General features: G+C 37.4%; 1 protein-coding gene and 1 long non-coding RNA gene across 11 annotated transcripts in view; one reads left to right on the forward strand and one right to left on the reverse strand.

Annotated features, from left to right (window-relative positions):
* The window catches only part of LOC132401933 (nuclear factor 1 A-type), a 544334-nt gene that overhangs the window by 146019 nt on the left and 383947 nt on the right, over positions 1-14368 (reverse strand). The window lies entirely within an intron of this gene.
* The window catches only part of LOC132401934 (uncharacterized), a 44091-nt gene that overhangs the window by 18569 nt on the left and 11154 nt on the right, over positions 1-14368 (forward strand). The window contains exons 2-3 of the long non-coding RNA XR_009514754.1: positions 800-850; positions 944-1062. This is a non-coding gene — a long non-coding RNA (uncharacterized LOC132401934). The remainder of the gene's footprint in view (positions 1-799; positions 851-943; positions 1063-14368) is intronic.

Raw genomic sequence — 14368 nt, forward strand, 5'->3', positions numbered from 1 at the left:
GTTTTCCATTTGCAAATACCGGATTGGTTTATTCCAAATTAAGGAAGATGACAGAATGCCACTTCTATTTTAGGACCAGGCTTGCTTTCATGACCAAAACACAATAGAAAACTTAAAGAAAATCTGAATACAAGAACTGATGGCAAGTGGAATGGTGGGAGGCCAAGGCAATAATGTTAGTAAAATGCAAAATAACAACTCAAGATGATAAACTCAAAGACTGGACCCACACAAATATCACAAATTTCACTCTTCCAGCACAGTAAGGATAACTTTAACTGCCTTCTTCACATATTTTGGTCTTGCTCTGACATTCCATCAGTCTTTTCAGTGGTCTGCATGACTACAGAATCCAGGACCAGCTTTTGATTTTGCTGAACAACTCATCAGCTGATAATATTTTGAAACAGGTCACTAACTTGTTTCTTGACTAAGATAAATAAGGAACATCAATGAAGCATTTTTAGGAGCAGCCTGTGTTGAAGGCTTTTCAGCTATTGTTCAAAATTATGAAAGTCAATGCCAGCAGATGAATACTTAAATGATGTTCATGCTTTATCACCTGCTACCTTTGCAGAGGAAGTAATCTGATTAAAGCGTAGTAGATTGTTATATGCAAACATTAAGTGTTCAAATGATAAATTTCTGCTGCAGTTACCAATTTTCATTGGTGCTCTTTCATTTTTTTTAGTTGTTAGTACAGCAAATGATATTTTAGTCAGCCATAACCAATCATCCATATATTCTTACTGAATTATTATTGCAGCACTTTTAATTAAGCAGTGTATTTCTCTTACAGAACTGAAGATTAAAAGATTATACTGGAAGTTGCAAATAACTTGAACATTTGGTGAGTAGTATCCAAATTGTTAATTCTAAACTCTGAGTTGCAGGGGCGATCAATATTTGTTGGCCAAATGACATAATTTCTCATACTTCACAGATCGATGGGCAACCAAGTGTTATTGAATTTCATTCTGACAGAGTGAGCGAGTAACATCAACTCAGATCTAAGCCACAGAGGTCAAAGGAAAACAGCAATGATTCATTTTGGATTATTTGGTAAATTTGCATATTCATTTCAATCAATTTCTTTCAAAAATATCAAGTGGGTACAACTCTGCCAACACATTCACATTTTGACCTTTGGTATCAATGTTTTTTCTAACTGAACTCAATGGAAATAGAAACCTGTTATTTTCCTGATACAGAGACAGAATTTAACTCTTATCACAATAATCTTAGGCCTTGCTAGCATTGTAGTTGATTCAGAGAGGGAGAGAAGATTAAAACTATTATACATAAACCTTTCTACTGCTAGTAACACCACTATTAGAAGAATCCAGAGTAACAGATCTCTTTTAATTATTGATAGAATGTTGTGCTGGAGTTGCATAGACTGGCACAGTTATGGTATAATATCCTGTGGTACCAGTTACAAAGTGATGCCTTTGAACAGCCCCTAGAGTAAGGATCAGTTTCTCCAGTTTCTGGCACTGTTTCAACAATATTCCTGTAAATATTTATAAAGGCAGCAAGCAAGAACAGCTAACCTAATGTTTTAAGTGTATAATGAAAATTTTCTTTCTTGGAAAATACTTAAGCAAGTGTTTAGAAACAACACACAGGCTCTCCCCAAGTTACAAATTCCTAACTTATGTACAGACACAAGGAAGACTGCAGATGATGGAAACCTGGAGTGACGCACAAAATGGCACAATAACTCAATGCATCAGGCAGAATCTATGGAGGGAAATGGACCCTCCATAGATGCTGCCCAACCCATTGAGTTCCTCCAGCATTCTGTGTGACTTGTGTATAGCCAATGCATACAAATCAGTGTTTGGGAGACTGGCAAGATAAATTTGCCAGAGTTGCAAGCATCAGTTACTGCCTTAAGACATGATGCGTGGCCATATTTCCGATTTGTCTGGATTACGAATAGTCGAATAGTTCACTTGAACGTAATTCTGTCATATCCAGAAGAGGACCTGTATTTCTCTCCTACTGAGAAAAGCTCAAAGGTTATAAAATGTCACAGGTCAGTCAGATATATGTGACTGTGCACTGATTGTTTGGTCTGTGGGCAAATGGCGAGCAATGATTTTTCCCTATTTTCTTACAATACCAATTTCCTTCTATTTGCTAACTGAAGGCCAGACTCTGATCTCCTCAGCAGGAGGACCAATAGTTTGTAAGATAATCACGTGATCAGTTACAGAACTACAATGATCAAAATAACAACCCAACTTTTGAATGAGTTCAGTAGATGGGATTGAGAATGGCAAATGAACAAATCCAATGCTTACATTTAAAGGAGGATAGAATTAATTTGATCTAAGATCTTTCAAAAGAAATCCAAAGCAGAATTCAAATGTGTCCTGTAAATTAGCATAACCAGCCCTATAATAAAGCAGACCTGTACATTTATATTAATCTAATCCAAATAGGAATTCTTTCTGCAATTGATGGTGACACGTATTACTTTTAACTTGTAAATTTGTATATTTTTGCAATGAAATAGAAATTGTTGGGAAACTATCAGTATCTAAGCATGAAAACTGGGCTAATAGGTTGACAACACTCCTTTCATAGAACCATGGAACATTACAGCACAGAAACAGGTTTTTTGGCTCTTCTTGGCTGTGCCGGACCATTTTTCTGCCTAGTCCCATTGACCTGCACCTAGACCATATCCCTCCATACCCCTCTCATCCTTTTCACCCTAAACTTTATCAAGCTTTCTTTATTAGATATGCTTTTCTAGTTTTTATTAATTTGTTATGCTTTTTCTATTTGTCACTTGGGGCATCTGATATTCTTAGGTTTAGATCTGTTCACTGCAATTACCATAATTACCTTCTTCCTTCCTAAATGTTGCCCTTAGGAGATGCTGAGTGATCTAGTGACAGATCTGACATTATATCTCTAAGCACTGCTAGATTGCTATCCTTCCCAAACAGAAGATTCCTGAGTTGCCAGATAATGGACATGCAGGTACTTTGATTACACTTCTTTTATTCAAGAGGTGTGAACTTTGTAGCTGAAACAACAATTAATTGCCTAACCTTACTTGCCCTTGAGAAGGTGGTCATGAGCTGCCTTCTTGAACTACTGCAGTCCTTGAGGTGCAGGTATGCCCACAATAATTTTCAGGAAAGAGTTCCAGGATTTCAACACAGTAATTTTGAAGGAACAACAATATATTTCCAAAAGCAAACACGAGGAAATCTGCAGATGCTGGAAATTCAAACAACACACACAAAATGCTGGTGGAACACAGCAGGGAAGGCAGCATCTATGAGGAGAAGCACTGTTGATGTCTTGGGCTGAAACCCTTCGTCAGGACTAACTGAAAGGTGTCAGTTAGTCCTGACGAAGGGTCTCGGCCCAAAACGTCGACAGTGCTTCTCCTCAAAGATGCTGCCTGGCCTGTTGTGTTCCACCAGCATTTTGAATATATTTCCAAGTTAGGATATAAGACCATAAGATATAGGAGCAAAGCAGGCCATTCAGCCCATCAAGTCTGGTCCACCATTCACTTATGTGCTGATCCAATTCTTCCAGTCATTCCCACTCCCCTGCCTTCACCCCATATGCTTTGATGCCCTGGCTAATCAAAAACCTATTTATCTCTGCTTTAAATACACTCAATGACTTGGCCTCCACAGCAGCTTGTGGCAACAAATTCCACAGATTTACCACCTTCTGACTGAAGTAATTTCTCTGCATCTCAGTTCTAAATGTATGTCCTTCAATCCTGAAGTTGTGCCCTCGGTCCTAGAATCCCCTACCATGGGAAACTTTGCCATATTTAATCTGTTCAGGCCTTTTCACATTTGGAATGTTCCCATGAAATCCCCCCTCATTCTCCTGAACGGCAGGGAATACAGCCCAAGAGCTGCCACACTTTCCTCATACGGTAACCCTTGCATTCCTGGAATCATTCTTGTGAATCTTCTCTGAACCCTCTCCAATGTCAGTATACCTTTTCTAAAATAAGGAGCTCAAAACTATACACAATACTCCAAATGTGGTCTCATGAGTGCCTTATAAAGCGTCAACATCACAGCCCTGCTCTTATACTCTACACCTCTAGAAATGAATGCCAACATTGCATTGGCCTTCTTCACAACCGACTCAACCTGGAGGTTAACATTTAGGGTATTCTGCACAAGGACTCCCAAGTCTCTTTGCATCTCTGCATTTTGAATTCTCTCCCCATAGTCTGCCTGTCTGCTTCTTCCACCAAAGTGCATGACCATACACTTTCCAATATTGTATTTCATTTGCCACCTCTATGCCCATTCCCTTAAAGTATCTAAGTCTCTCTGCAGGCTCTCTCTTTCCTCAACACTAACGGCACCTCCACTGATCTTTGCATCATTGGCAAATTTAGCCACAAATCCCTTAATAACATAGTCCAAATCATTGACATACATTGTAAAAATTGACATTCATCATAAAAGTTTGATAACAACTTCCATGTTCTCATGTTTTTGATGCCCTTGTTCTAACATCAAACATCTAGTGGTGTTGAACATTTTTTAGCATTGGAAAAGACAACAAAATACAGGCAAGAGGGAGGTAACAATCCTGGCAGTACTCATGCCAGAGAGTAAAGTAAAACTAAGCTTGCAATAATCCTAGTGCGCAATTTATTATCTTCAGTCCATTATCTAGGAAGGGATTTCCCCAAGCTCTTTTCAATTGACACATTTCTTTATCCAATTAGTTCTGAAGTCATAACTAACAGAAAAAATATAACTTTGACCTTTACATAATATGACTATAAACCCAGGTGAAATGAAAATACCAGAATTTTGCTACATCCATATAATCCAATTTTCTGTGTCTGTTTTAATTAAATATCACCTCTTCTAGCCCCTTCTAAATTCTGGCAATTCCTTATTTCCCTCCAGCTGCAGAAGAATCAGGATCTGTTGGGGTAGAATGCTTTACTATCACCACTCAGGAGAGCTTCAAATTCAGCACAGCATGGGTTTTATGAACTAGCATAATTCTGCTTTTTCATTTTATTTCTATCTTAAATTTCATCCTTTATTGTTCTACAAAGTTCCATGCGTGATTTTAATCTTTCTGTAGCTCTTGACCTGTTTGCTCAGATTTCATCTGCTCATCTTGATCTGGAATCATCGGCACATTTGTCTAGTTTGCAACAAGTATTTAAAGTTGTAGGAGTAAGGGTTTATAACATCAATCACTGGAGCATCCAATTCAACATTTCTTCCTATTACAGCAACTTGTTAACAAGTTCCAACACCTCAACTAATTTAATTGATCACCTAAACAGACAACGTGCCATGATCCTTATGCCAGTTAAATAGTTTGCAAACCACGTATTGCCAGTTAATTGAAAACTGCATTCAAGAATGTTGGGACAATTCGATGTAAAAAAAATCAAGTCGTGGGCTGCCATGGACTGTCTCCATTCATGCGTACATTTTTCAATTTCAACTCAGAATTGGTGGTAAGGATTCACACCAGTGTGTTCATCTCCTTAGTACTTATAAATGGAGAGCAACACATATTTTCAAATTGCCTTCATTGGTGTACAAGCATAAGTGATAAAACTGTTTATTCATCTACAACAGTATTTAATAAACAGAGGGATTTAACGATGTCTACAAAATTCCATAAGTATGTTTTCAAAAGAAAACATTAAAAAAGAAAGTTGTCTAATTGTACCAAAATATGAAACAACAAATAATTCATTACTGGGTAGAAAATCTATGAAAATATACATTTTTGTGAAAAAAATGAATATGAATGGTATATTCCAGTATAATTGATAATTTTATACAATTTTTTCCAACAGCTTCATATGAAATGCTTTTTCTTATGCTGCTCACAATGTATCTAGAAAACCTTTGCTTCTAAATTGAACAGTTTCAATTTACTGCATACTTGCAGTTTTATGCAAACCCTGCTTTATTTTAAACATAAAACTTCAAAACATCATAAATTAACTTTAACAGGCTTATTACTAATAAATAATTATTAACAAATTTTTTAAAATGCCTAAACAATTTCTTCCTTAAAGATCTATAAAAAGAGTGTGGTAATTGTTTAGTAAATGCTTGCTTTGTTATGTTTGCTCCAGCACTGGGAATCCACAAGATTTGATGAAAACTGCAACTCAGCTGTAATGTGAACAAGACTGGGAATTGCTATGATTAAGCCCAGGCAGTCAATATGATCGAAGTTGGGGATATGAGATGTGGGAACAAAAACATAATCTGATGCTATCAGCTGCAGAAATCCTTTACCGCAGAAGCATTTGCAACATTTCTACAGTGAAATATAATCAAGCCATCTAGGGTCATACTTGGGTCAGTGTTTAAAGTAGTCCCTGTTGTGTATAGGTGGCTGAACCATTCCGCACCGGTTGGCTACATTCTTCGCTGATGTGAAGGACAACATCTGTTATTTCTACAATCTGAATATAGGTCAAAAAGTCTTCAGAATTCATAACCTTATAAATCACATCTCTCTGCATTTACTGAGTCTAAACATGCCCACTCAATTGTAATTCCTTCAAGCTAAATGCAGTTGGGAGTCTAAGTTGCAAGCTACCCTAAGACCACGTCCAGAAGCTAAGCATTAATGTGAAAAGTTGTATCAGACAAGTCTTTTTCTATTCCTGGGAGTTATCCTGTTGCAAATTGACATTTTTGTGAATTTGTATCAAACTATTTACTTGGTGAGATTCCTCTTGATTTTATCAAGACTTCACTACTTATTTTGGCATGTTTTAGCTTCCCTGGTCTATATGCTGACTTATTGGTGCTGCTCTTGAGATGCTTGTTAGGCTTGTTCTTATTAGCTGACACTGGGTCAATTCAACATCAGCTTTACTGGTCCATCAAAACTGACCTATGCCATTTTTGTCCCCAGTGTAACAAAATGCAACTTCCATAAGATGATACTTTGAAGCTAAAGCAATTGTAATGGCAGATGTGATATCAACAGGAGACACCCAGAAAAGCTCCATAGTTCAAGCCAATGCTTAATGTATGTAGGTTTTAATTATCCAGTTCTATTCCTCATCTTGTACTACAATGAAAATACATTGTCTAGAGTTTCTTAGCAGACCACACCATACCCACAAGCCCCTGGCTCACTGAAGATGTCATGTATGTTTTTTAGGTTGCTTTCTATTGTCCCAAAATGTATGTCTTGGATGGCAGGGCAGAGAAAATGGATAATAAAAGTAAAGGAACAAATATGAGATCAAAACAACTGAAGAGAGGGAGGAAAGAATTAACAAAGGATAGTGAAAATCAGAAGTGGAGTAGTAGGCCCTTGCTGCTTTTGCAGATTTATTACAAAATCTTTAGTTAGAGGATTGTGGGAAGCTGAGGTTTTTATTTTGGTGAATTAAAGACTGTGAAATAAAGAGATCTACTGAATTAGATGATCTTGTTCAAATTTATTGCAGTCTGAATAATATTTGAGAAAATTAAAGTGAGTACAAAACTATATAATATTGCCCCAGAGATAAAGATTTCACTCCAAAGTAATGACACACATGCAGCTGCTATCCCCACCAAGAAGTAAAAAAGACGCAAACCCCACTGCTACATCTTCGGTCAAGATTTCCTCAGAGATGATGGAACTTCAAATGACTTCCATTCATTAGAATTAGCAAAGGTTTGAGCATAATATAGGAGTGATATGACATGCATTTACTAATGCTGTTTTATGAAATTTACCATTGTATAGAGCATGTTTGTAATTGCAAACCCAAATGCATACATAGTGGAACCATACATCCCTACCTCATAGGAAGAAATAGGCATAAAGATCATTTTGTGCAGTGTTTCAAATAATTGTGTTCATTTCTTATCCATCAGGAAATTGGACCAAACATTTATCGGTATATTTTTCCCTAGCCTAGGTACCATCTCCAGACACACATGATGACATCATCAAGTTGCACAGCACTTATTACTTCCTTTTTGAAAGAAATTAGACAAAATGGTCTTGACCAATCTTCATTGCTCAGTTACAGTAAAGCATCAATCAAAATACATAACAATTCATGAACCATGTTTGAATTAGAAGGTCTCCACAGGGTCATGTTTAATATAAGCAAAGACTTCTCACATTCAGTTTTATTTGTGATCATTACAGCGCAGGTGGTGCTGACACAGACTGCAGCATCCCTACGCTGTGCATCTCAGTGCAAGATAATGTGATCTGATGCCCCGGCATTCATTTCACTCTCAATGCATGTGACCACTTGTAGCTCAGGCTACAAACACATTGCTCCATGTTGAGACTAGATCACCTATTCCTTACAATCATATCTGATTTATCACCTCTCCTCTCTGAACATTTCCCCCTCATCTTTACTGAAGCCTGGGATATATTGCTTCCAACCACGATAATTATTTTACAAAGCAAAGAAGTTTCAACTTCATGAGTTTTTGGTAATCTTTGATTTAGTATAATCATATTTAAAATAACAAATAATGAGTAAATCAAATTATGGGCAAAACATATCAAATCACTGAGCAAAATCATCATTACTAGAAAAGAGTGCTAGTTTACAAAGAAACTCCTCCATCATCACTGGGTCTAAATCCGGGAAGCTCTCTGACAACTGCACCACAGCAGCATCTTCAACAGACGCAATATAGCATTTCAAGAAAGTGGATCATTGCTACCTTTCTCAAGGGCAATTAGGGAGGGCACTAACCACTAAGTCTTCTCATATCCCCAAGAATGAACAAAAAGAAACAACAATGAAGGGTTAACATATCTGCCTCTTTCAAGAGATGCCTAACCTGTCAGAGCAGTTTTATTTTTAAATAGCTTAATTTAATTGCTTAATAACAGTTCTGGTTTGATTTGCTCTGTTGAATGCTGGATTATGCATATCATCGCACTTGAAGACTGCTTAAAACACATCGTCAACCAAATGAAATCCTCGCAGTCTTCTCTGAGGGCAGTATGGGGAGATCCTATACAACTCCTGTTCAGACATCAAACGACTCTTATTCAATCAGATCTACACAATATTTTTGTTCAGTTTCCAGTTGCTGAACCAATGTGCATATTTACCTTGCCTGAGAATTTAGAGCAAAAGTAAATTAAATAGGTAATATAAAGGGATAGGATTGGATCAAATATACAGTAAGTTACCAAGCATAGTTATAGCTATTTATAAACAAGACTTAACATTACAGGCTATTAACTAACTAGTGTGGTGGAGAAAAAAGATCACTATCACAAGTAAGGGGAACTGAGGGAAGCAAATTACAAAACAATAACTCAACATGTGTGGAGGTGAGGCTTACAAAATGGTACTTTTGTTATTTCTGAAGGAATTATGATGTCTGTTTCTGGGCTATATCATTCTGTTTGAAAACTTATTATTGACAACTTTCAGAGTATCAATGGCCCCCCACTCTCAGGTTGCTAACTAAAATTTATCCAAACCTAGAACTGTGCAGAGACAAGTTTTATGGCTATCAGTATGACTTCTGGTGGCGTTTTCTATAGATCGTGGAACTGTTGCAGAAATGCTAGACAACTGCCTTCTTTGCCATTTTCCTGTGGTTTCTATGGCCAGGTTATGAGGAATGTGTGGGAAAAACCTCTTCAGAAATTCACCATCTACATGGCTTATTCCTAAACCAAAGACTCCAATTAAATAGTTTGACTGGAGTCCCATTTAAGAAAACTAAATTCTTTCCATAAAATACTCAAATGTAAACATTCTCTGCCTTCTGACCCATGGAAAAGGCTCAGCTTGTTTTAGTTACAGTTTATCATTATTTTCTCAAAGGGACTACAGCTGCAAAATGGTCTTTCCACATGGTTGATTAACTCTTTAATAACCAAGGTAAAATTGATATTTTATACTGGGGTTTGTACACTCCTCAGTTTTCACTTGCCTCTTGTCATGGTGAAATATGTTTGCAGTGGGACTTTTTTGGGGCATCACCCAAGCTATCAAGTTAAGTAGATTTGGTCACTTGAGATCAGGGCTTCTCAGTAGCTTCTCCCCTTTCTTTGCTAAAGATTGATGAAACTACTGTAGTTCTCCAAATTTCAGTCTGCCTGTGGTCAAGTAAATTGGTACAAACCGGATATAAATTGTCAGTCATCCTTGTATTTGAAGGAAATGGAAATAGCAAACAGAATCTTTGAGGTTCCAGTCTTTGCTTTTGTGGTTTTAAGCACCCCCATCTAACTCTGAAACACAGCATGATCATGTTACAGAGGGAAATAACAATATATAGAAATGTAGGGTTATTTTAAAATTGAACTATGATTTGTCTTTTTTAGAATTTGAATAATTCCAGAATAGTTTGAATGTACAAAATTATAACCAGGTTTGTCAGAAGCATGACAATATTTGGAAAGTCAAAGTTCAAAGTACATTTATGATCAAAATATGTAATTTATTTGCATATTTCTTACAGGTAGCCGCAAAAACAAAGAAACACAAAAAAATCCATAAATAAGACCCAATGTGTGAAAAAAGAACAGATTGTGCAAACAGTTAAAAGAAAACAGATAACACTCAGTACTAAAGTTCACGAAAGTGAATCCACAGCAATGAAGCCAGGTCATGGCTGCAGCTGGTCCAGGAGCCTGTTAGTTGCAGGCCACAACCTCAGTTCAGCACAGAGATAAGTAAACCTTGCAGAGTGGCGAGCTGAACACTGGCCTGTCTCTCACTTTTGGACCTTGCACCCTGACCTTTTCAAAATGGACCTGTGCTTACGTTGGCCAATCATCGGCTCATTCCTCACTCTGGGCCTGGGCCTCACCATCTTAATTAGGCCACAAATTCACTCCAGCAATGGCCAAGCAAGGGCTTGTCCCTCACTCTTAGATCTGGGCCCCACCACCTTGATTCAGTCTATTCCCGCACTGCACCTTTGAGACTCTAGTTCACTGAATCTCCCTGAACGCCACAAAAATGCCAGGTCGTACAGGTGATTCCAGAGCACAACTCCAAAAGGGAAGTTACAGCCTATTGGTTGTAAGTGATCATTGTCCAGAAAATGTGCGATTAATAGAGTAGTTAGTAGTTTTGTTTGCTGTCAGTAAAGCATCGCTGTGTCTCACCAGTGCCATCTCAAATACTGACATATATAGCAAATATAAAGAGCTGGTATCACTATCCTTGCAGATCATCTCACAAATGAAACAGATTCGCTACAGAGGTATATGTCATTGGCCCAGAGAGCAAGACCATTACATCTGTTCAGGTGTCTGATACATTGCGAAGTTAAGCAGGTTTCTGGTAACAAGAGAAAAGTATGTGAAACAGGGAGCTCAAAATAATTTTTTAATAGGTCAGTTTTGGGGAAAATCTTAGTTCTCAAGATGGAATCCTTGAGCTTCTGTTACTAGATAGAGAAATAAAACTGCAGTTGACTTACTTCTGATAAATTTCACCTCAAACATAAGAAATAGAGTGGACTGTAGAATGTTGATCATGCTCCATCATCCAGATCACAGCTAACTTGATTATTGACCTCAGCCTCACTTTCCTGGTCTATTTTCCCAATAGTTGAGGTATCTATCCATCTCAGCCCAAGATACCTTTTCTCTTCATTGGGTGCAGACTTTGACTCTGCCTCAGATTACTTAAGCAGGGTCACCATAATGCTGTTGGATTACTAATGTGACTACAGGGATGCTGTTACTGAGAAATGGGAAGCAAGTGTCATTCAACAATTGGAAAATGCTGATCACTGATGCAATATCAAGGCACAAGTCTCAATAAATCTTTGCAAGCGTACATGAAAACTGCAGTAACTCTGGCTTCCAGACTTTTCCTTAAGCATTATTGGTTCAGATTTGGGGACAAAGGTTAGATTTATTTGAGACTGCGGGAAAGATTAAAGAAATTGTTTTGCAGTGAAGAAAGTCTGTACTATTTCTACTGAAGTTCAATGACTTTACCAAGATAAAACAGTCAAATATAAGAATAATAAAACCTGGTAGGCCTCCAATCAGCAACAACCAAAAATTAGGATTCAAAAATGGTAAGGGAATAGCCAACTTCTTTAACGTTCCTGCTCAAATTATGGAAACATCATGTCCCCTTTAACCTTCCCATATAAAGGAAAAATCATGAGGGACTGTACTGCAATTTAAGGATAGCCTGGCAAAGCCCCTCACAAAAACTACCAGTCAACAATTGACCCCCACTATGATCCATGGCACATGTACTGTGCCAACAGTTGAGGAGACTCAAGAGGTGCCATATGATGTACATTTGGGAGGGAATGGATCTGAAAAATTTTGATAATAACTACAGATCCTATGAACTTATTTTCTTCAGGACAAGCCTCCTTTCTGTTTAACTATCTGCCATGCTTCATTAGCACACAAATTCAGTAGCCCACCATGCTGATGAATATTTTGCAGAAAGATTGTGGGCAGCTTGAAGAAGAATGTATTCTAGGCAACTCTGTATCATTATTACTGACCAAGCAAGTTTATTGCTGAAAGCCATACTTGCTTAACAGTACTAAGGGCAGGTGGTGTATTAAAATTAAAAGAAAATAAACCTACAACCCTGTCTCAATAATTTCAGATGGAAATATCCAGTAAAGTATTTGCAGGGAGACATAACTTGGAAATTATGAAAATGATGAATAAATAGAAAGGAACCATCTCCCCAAGCAGAGACATCAAAAACACATATGCCATAGATGGGAAGTAATTGGTAGAAGGGTTAGATTGGTGTCACTTCTTTCTAAAAGCTCACATGCCAAACCAAGGAGTAAGTTGAACATTCAGAGCTGCCAAATGTAACTTCAGTAGGAAAATAATTAAACATCATAAGAACTCAATGCTAGATACCTGTTACAGGCAATTATCTAAATTTACATACTGTACATGGATGGGAGGAGTTTGGGGGGCTATTGCGCAGGTGTAGGTACACATCGATGGGACAGGGCAGATTAAAAGTTTGGCACAGACTAGATGGGTCTAAGAGCCTGTTTCTGTGCTGTAGTGCTCTATGACTCTGTTTACTTCTGTTTATTTTATTGTGTAAATTATGGATGTTTTATGTTAACTTAAGTTTATGCTAATGTACATTTATTGTGCCTGCAAAGTACCGTGCTGTTGCTGCAAAGAGTTAATTTTCATGGCATTGAGTATATATACCTGACAAACAGATTCGCTTAATGACAGTGCAGATTTGAAAATGCTTCACTTCATGGTTGGAAACAGGTGGGTTACACATCTGAATTTCTAGCCAATTCACCCTTGCCAGCAGTTAAATGTTACAAGTTTGTTCCTGTATCACCATTTAACTTTACAGTCATAGTCATAGAAAAGTACAGCACAAAAAGAGGCCTTTCAGCAAATCTAGTTCATGCCAAACCATTTAAACAGCCTACTCCCATCAAGGTACACAGGGACCATACCCCTACCATCCATATACAGTACCTATCCAAATTTCTCATAAATATTGAAATAGAGCTCCATGCACCACTTGTGCCAGCAGCTCGTTCCACACTCTAATGACCCTCTGAGTGAAGAGGTTTCCCCTCATGTTCGCCTTAAACTTTCACCTTTAACCCATGACCTCTGGTTGTAGTCCCATTCAAGCCTGCTTGCATTTATCCTATCTATTATCCTCATAATTTGGTAAACATCTATCAAATCTCCAAAGGACACTTAGGAAGAGTTACTTCTCTCTTTGGATTTTGAAGTATTGACTGAAAATAGCAAAATCAATGATAGTTCTTCTTCCTTAGTAATCAAACGATAACTTAAGACGTACACAGGTTTGCTGTTTCACCTAGGGTAGATTTTCAGTTGGACACATCCAAGCAGTTTTCAATTGGTTTAAACAAGCAAGGACACTCAGATAACATGCCATACTTCCACATATGGTTTATTTTCAAATTTTCATTGTAATCATGCAAAGTATTCTACACTTTAATAGCTATACCACTTGATTGTTCCTGCAGCATAAAATGCACAATGTTCACTGAAACTATCATCTCTCAAACAGGTTAAGGGAACTGTAGAATAAGTTTGAGTGATTTGAAAATTACTGCACTTTTCTATGAAAGTAATAAGAATTCTATTTTAAAACTTCCTTTACACTGACAGAACATTTTATTTGAATTATTTTTTCCCTGAAATCTCTGAAGCTAGCTGAACATTTCATGTTGAGAATATCAGTGATGGTGCACTTTGATCAGTTTGGCCAATAACTTAATCAAAAGGTTGCTCCACTTGTGTGAATCATACTTATGCATTATGTATTCATCTGTTGAGATATGATCAGAATGTGTGAATCCATCAGAATCTACCGAGACTATTACTATTCCTCTAAAGTATTGGTCTCTACTTA

The sequence above is a fragment of the Hypanus sabinus genome, chromosome 11, assembly GCF_030144855.1.
Source record: "Hypanus sabinus isolate sHypSab1 chromosome 11, sHypSab1.hap1, whole genome shotgun sequence".
Taxonomy (NCBI): Eukaryota; Metazoa; Chordata; class Chondrichthyes; order Myliobatiformes; family Dasyatidae; genus Hypanus; species Hypanus sabinus.